This window comes from Amblyomma maculatum, chromosome 1 (genome assembly GCF_055883805.1).
Source record: "Amblyomma maculatum isolate TAMU_Amacu chromosome 1, ASM5588380v1, whole genome shotgun sequence".
Lineage (NCBI taxonomy): Eukaryota > Metazoa > Arthropoda > Arachnida > Ixodida > Ixodidae > Amblyomma > Amblyomma maculatum.
In genome coordinates this window covers 91,885,763-91,892,104 of record NC_139344.1, presented here as the reverse complement: position 1 = coordinate 91,892,104, position 6,342 = coordinate 91,885,763, and positions in this window count along the sequence as shown.

Sequence of the window (6,342 nt, the reverse complement as noted above, 5' to 3'; positions counted from 1 at the left end):
CTCGTCATGGGACTGACGCCTTACCCGATACCTTATCAAGAGGCCTAATATGAGCTTCCCGAGTCAGTCTCTAGAGCTGTAGAACATGATGTGTTCCATGTTTCGTCAGCCCAATAGTTAAATCAGATAAGATATTAGTGGCTCAGGTGAATACATTGAGAACGTTCCTGGTTCCTGGCCATCATTTGGCACATACTAGGGTATTACGTTCACATCCACGGAAAACAAGTATGACTCGAGAAGTGGCGGTACAAAGTAGATGTTAAGGAAAGAACAATTGTAAAATAATAATAGGACGATCAAAACCAGTAAATCAGAAGGACACATAAGCTCCGTATTTTTAGATGTGACGTGATTGCTTTAGTGGCTCGCGGTTGGAGGTCCTGTTGCGGATTCTTTTTCGGGCACCTGCACTCTGCTAGTCGCTTAATCACGAAAGCGTCATTTTGTGACTCTATTATCACACACATAAGCATTAACATATAATCTTAAGCTACCAAATTATGTGAAAGACTGCCTGACATATATTCTTATGCGCTCACTTTAACTAAGCCGTATGGATGTGCCTGGGTCGTCTAGGGGTAGTGCGTGTTATTCCTCGCCCAAGAGTTCTTCAAGGTTCGATTGCCATTTAACCCTCACATCCTATAAGAGCAGCTCCTCCAGTTAGCACCGCCTGCCATGCCACGTGGTTACGTGACGTCACACAACCTGGCGACTAATCAGTGCCCGGCCGTGTCACCTGCCAAAGCCGAGCCCGCGATTTCCGCTCACAACACCGACAGCGCTCGCAATGCCTGATTTTCTCTGCATCTTTAACGCTATCTTGTTAAAACTGGAGCATCAAGTGAAACGTAGCATATATCGTGGGTCATCGACATTAGCGAAACAAGCCAATGTCACAGAAACACACTACCTCTCAAAAAACTGGCCCGCACATCTCACTGATTGCATAATCACCTCAGTTTCAAACTCCTTTCGGGAAGAACCACTGCATTCAACTCATCAGCCCTGCCCCGTGCCATCATTTATTGGAATAGTCTTCCTGATAACATTGTTCACACATCAGATTATGTTATTTTCAAAGAAAAATAAGCAACATTTTGTTCTGAAGTGTGCTGTTACTGAAGTGTGTTCTAAAGTGTGCTTTTCAAATTTTGTTCTCTTTTCTTGTGTTTGCCATTGTATAATGTTAACGTTTTGAAAATAACGATGTTAAAATAACCATCTTCTACATGTTTCTGTTTGGCACCCCAGTTATGTAACCCCCCTCACATAATACTCCAATCGGAGCCCGTGAGGTATTTGAATAAATGAATGAATCAATTGATGCATATTTATCTTTTGGGACTCTTTTTTTTTTTTTTTGCTTATTCTAATACAAGGCTGCGTTGATGTTCTAAACCTTATTATAAAATTCTATTAGTCTCCTTTTTATACAACATGTGCTGTTCAATGGTGAGTACAAGCCCAAGGTACACCACCAATGCACCTTGGTTTCGACACTAGTGCTCATTTGTGGAAACGTAAAGCGTACGCTTTGCTAAACATTTTAATCATATCACAGAGTGGGACAGCCGAATGCTGCAGGCTGGAGCTATTTTTCGGCCATACAGAATGTTTTTACATGTTTAAATAATCTTCAAATTGTAGATTTTATCGACTCCACACTTATCAACATACGACCTTCACGTCGGAAAAAAAAAAATTGTCAGAAAGCTCGGACATACTAGCAAGCGCCAAATGCACTCAGTTTCCGCAGCGTATTCTTCCCCGGCAGAAGCTTTCCTAGCTTCTTCGTAGCACGTTGCATTTCATAATCAGAAAATTATATATTAGCTTCAAAAGACATCAAAGCCACTTCCCATTAAACACAATTCGATGTACGCATTGTGCTGATTACGCCTCATGAACTCAACAACGTTATAGGTCTGCAAAAAAAAAAAGTTCTAAACATGCACCTTAAGTAACAATAAATTTCACATGGAGCTTATCATAGGAGGTTATCATAGGAAAGCGGGTTAAGTGGAGAAATATGGGAGAGGCCTTCGCCCTGCAGTGGGTATAATCAGGCTGCTGCTGAAATTTCACATTGCTATCCCTGTGACCTTGCCCCTGGCTTCCTTTGTAATTATATTCAGCACAAATTTCCCTTCTTTTAAAACAAACACGTGTGGCGCACAGTAACCCTTTGATTTTCCGGACTGTAACACGACTCCCTTTAAGCAATTTGTGGTTTCGGTTTGCGAGCTTTTTGTTTTAACCTAATACTCCGGCAGTGATCAGCTCACTGCTTAAATTTGCACCTTCCAGCACATGACAGAGATAATTAAGTACATAGGTGAAGAATCAACAGTGAGTCCTTATCTCCTTCCCTCTTTTCGCATATCCTTTAATACTTTGGAAAACAATTTTCTTGGGCTAGTGGAAAAAAAATAGCAATTTATGAAAGCACTTAGGCAAATTCCGGTGCCCGAGTAAAGTAGTGCCTAAAATATATATGTGAAAAATAGCTAGAGCAGTGCGAGAAGAAAATTGATGTAAAACGATTCAAACATCTCAGGATAGATTGCCCTTTCCTTGTTGCCATCTGTTCACATCAGACAACAAGAATTAATCAAGCGATAAATGAGAACAGGCGTTGTGCACCCTTAATGGAAATTTGGGGCTGTGTCGAGTAAAGTTTTCGCGCCTGTACAATACAAAGCTAATTGATTACAGCAGTCACTTACGAATGAATGAAATTAAACGAAAGTCGTGAGGGGAGTGAGTTCCTAGATAATGGCACATATTGTGCGCAGGAAGCCCGCATGATCGCGACGGAAAATGGGCTGCAATGTCTGCGGAAAGTCGTTGAGCTGTCAGCGCGCGCCTCGAATTAAGAGCGGTAGATGTAAATCCTTAAAGCACGTAGTCACATAAAGCATGCTGAACACCAAAGGATTGTATCACTGCAAAAGAGCAGATCTTGAAGAGGTAGAGCTCTGGATTGTTCGACTGCAAATAGGGTACACATTAAATGTAACGCTGCTACTATGGGCATACAAAGATATGCTGTCGTTTGCAGCATGCTGAGGCCTAGGAATTTGCTACAACCTATTTTTCGTTTCACTCTGCATTCCTTTTACAGTAAGAATTGCATTCGGAAAACTTCTGAGGTTGCTTTTCACCCTAGGCGCACATTAGGAGAGTGCTTGGCAATCCCTTGTGGGCATGCATGGTGTTGCGGATTTTGCTGAGCGAAATAGGTTATGATTGCTTTAATGCGAAAGGAATACGCTTATTTTGTACAGAGTGCGGGCTAACCATCGTTCTAAGAAAGCATTTCCGTGCTTTTCTACGCATTATGCCGCTTCACTATCTCTATGAAACCGGTTTCTACGCCGCCTAAAGCGATTTCGCTGCCGTAATGCGCCGACTGATATGCATAGGCCTCGTTTCTAAGTAAGCTCGCAATATTCACGAACACACCTAATATCTACCGGGTGCTCAAGCTAACTTTAGCAAGGGTTAAAAAAGATAAAACATTTGACGCAGGTCAGAAGAACCATTTGCATAGAACTTCTAGCCATCTGGCGCACCACAGGCAATTTCTTTTATTTTAAAATTAACCAATTAGTAGTTAGGATATGTTTTCTTATTTACTAAATATTCCCTTTAGACAACGAATGTGATTTGCAAAGTTGCAGATCCCTTTCTGAAGCCCCCATTGAATTTATTTCCGTTAAACAAAGCGTCACGTGGAGATGGTTGCATTGAGCGCGGTGCGCTCGCACCACCTTGCACGGTCTCACATGTGCCGACTGTCTAAAGCGGACGAAGGAACCATCGTAGACATATCGTCCTGCCGCTGCAACGGCCCCCGTGTAGCCACAGCCACAGCTGATTTCGTTCACTCAAACAACGGTTGAGAGCCTCACAGTCGTGGCGCGCGAATGCGCCAGTCACGTGATATTTTTTTATTTTATTTCTCTGGCTTCCTTTAGAGCTTCGAAGAAAGATACACACCAGGCTTTCCTTATCAGAAATAAATGGAAGGGGTAATTCAGGAAGTGCTCTCCAACTTGACGAATCACATGTTTGTCTAAATGCATAGTTAGGGAATTGAAAAAAAAATTCTTAATTACTACGGCAATTGCAAAATACAAAACTTGCTTGTGGTGCGCCAGAAGCCTGGCAGCTGTATAGAAGTGGTTTCTCTAGCCCAATTCAAATGTTTCATTTTTTAATCTTTGGCTAAAATTAGCTTGGGCACCCTGCATAAAATTCCGATATCTGGCATTTTTTTTAAGTGTCTTCAAACTACAATAATAGTGCATGAAACTTGTCCATTTCTGCGCAAAAAACCCTGAACACTTTTTGTGAGGAACTTGTATTATTCATTTTTCTTCACTTTTCGATAATTACGCAATGTGGCGCCTTGATGAGAAAGCGCTACACCGCCGGCCACAGCATTCTTGTCATGCAGTATCGTCGCGTACAAAAGAAGGAAAACAAAACCTACTCACAAAAAGAAAATTATAGGAGGCATTTTTGAATCGATGTTAAGGTATATTAAAAGTTACACGCAGCATAAATGCCTTAGAAAGTGAAATATAAAACATTCGTCCCGGTATCCTTTGTCAAAGGTTTAGAGCCCAGAGGGTTTGCTTTTAAGCCGTATATTATGACTTCTTTAACAATCGTGGAAGTCCTAGCCATGGTAGTCCTAGCCATTGGAGAGAGTAGAACGAATAATCATCTTGCCTTCAGCAAGTTTGGAAACCTGGGAATGCATTACGAGCCTCATAGAAAGGCTCAGAAGTAGACCCCCTGGGCTCTTTTTGACAAAGGCTGTACTTGGTCCGTAACTATTGCGCATGCTAAACGCAGTGACGAGTCGAAGCGGTTGTGAAAATTTTATCGGGCTACAAAAAAATGTGACGAGCGCATCGTTCGGACCTTGATGGGAAGAAGGCTTTATATCGTGATGCAGCCCTCATTCGCCACATCCTGGGTGTGTGAAGATCTGCCCACTGCCTTTTGTTCATTTGTGCTTATGAAGAGCGATGCGTGCAAAGTCAACGAAGATATACTGGCGGTGCATACCAGTTTCCTAACCTGGCCGAACGCGTACAGAAAGTTTTGTCACTGTCAGCTTTAGGGTCGCAACCAGTTTATTTTAGCTTGATCCCCGAGCTCGTGTTCAGCTCTGTGAATTTTATAAAAACAGAGATGCACAGAGAGGGGAAGCTAGACTACCTTAAGACAATTGTATGACTGAAATTCGGTCTATGGGTCCCAGAAAACACATCTTCAAGTTATTTCTTAAATAGATTTTCCTTAAGTTATTATGGCACGAGCACTATATAATCAGAAGTTATGTGCACTTGCATTCAACATTAATAATTTATTTGCTTCCAGCGCACCAATTACTAGAAAGCCAAGCAAAACGGCAAAACTGTGATGCACTTCATGCTGTTCGATAGAAAAACATCCTCATCCTTGTAGCCAAATATGGCTACAAGGTTGGTGCTAATATCAAATGGCATGTCTTATTTTGGCTACTTTAATCTTGAATTGTGGCGTTAGTATCTACCATACGGCAACCTTGCTTCTACGTGTAGCAGTTTTCGCTGTAGAATGATTGCACGATACCTAACAAAGCAAGTTTCTAGTGAGCTTTCAAGTAGAACCGCCCATCAACAATGGCGTCATACGCAAACTATATATTTCAGAACAATTTGTACTGCACGTAATATTGAGGAAGGGCACGCGCACACATAAAAATTAAGAGAGGTCGCTATGCTTGTGGAGATATTTAGAAACATGCTGAAAATATTTCAAGCCCGGTAAAAACACACTAGCAGCAGCTTTATTTGTAGGGCGCTTACATAAGGTTATTTATTTTCTCTTCCAGAAAGCTGTATGCTAAGATATATATATACCAGTAAGAACAACGGCGGTACTAAGAATGCAGGTGCCATTACTCTAAAAAAGAGAACACAAGACAAAGACAGTCGCTACTAGAAAAAACACAGTTTCAGAATGCCCTTAACTTCCCCTAGTTGAAAGTTTCATCCCTATTCGTTTATTCCAAATCATTGCTTCATAAACGCACATCCTGAAAAATGTCTTGATAGAACAGATTAGTAGGGTTCTCATTAGACTGCTCCTACGAAATGATTTATTAACAGTAGTCACAGCTTCGCTTCGGATTACTTACTGCCAGCTCTACCATACCCGCCCTTCATCAGGCAGCACACTTTCTTTCGCAACGTTGCTAAGCCACCCCCTATAGATGTCCTCGCGGATTCCCTCACAGTTCTGAACAGCCTACCAGGGGCCATGCGCCACTTCGGC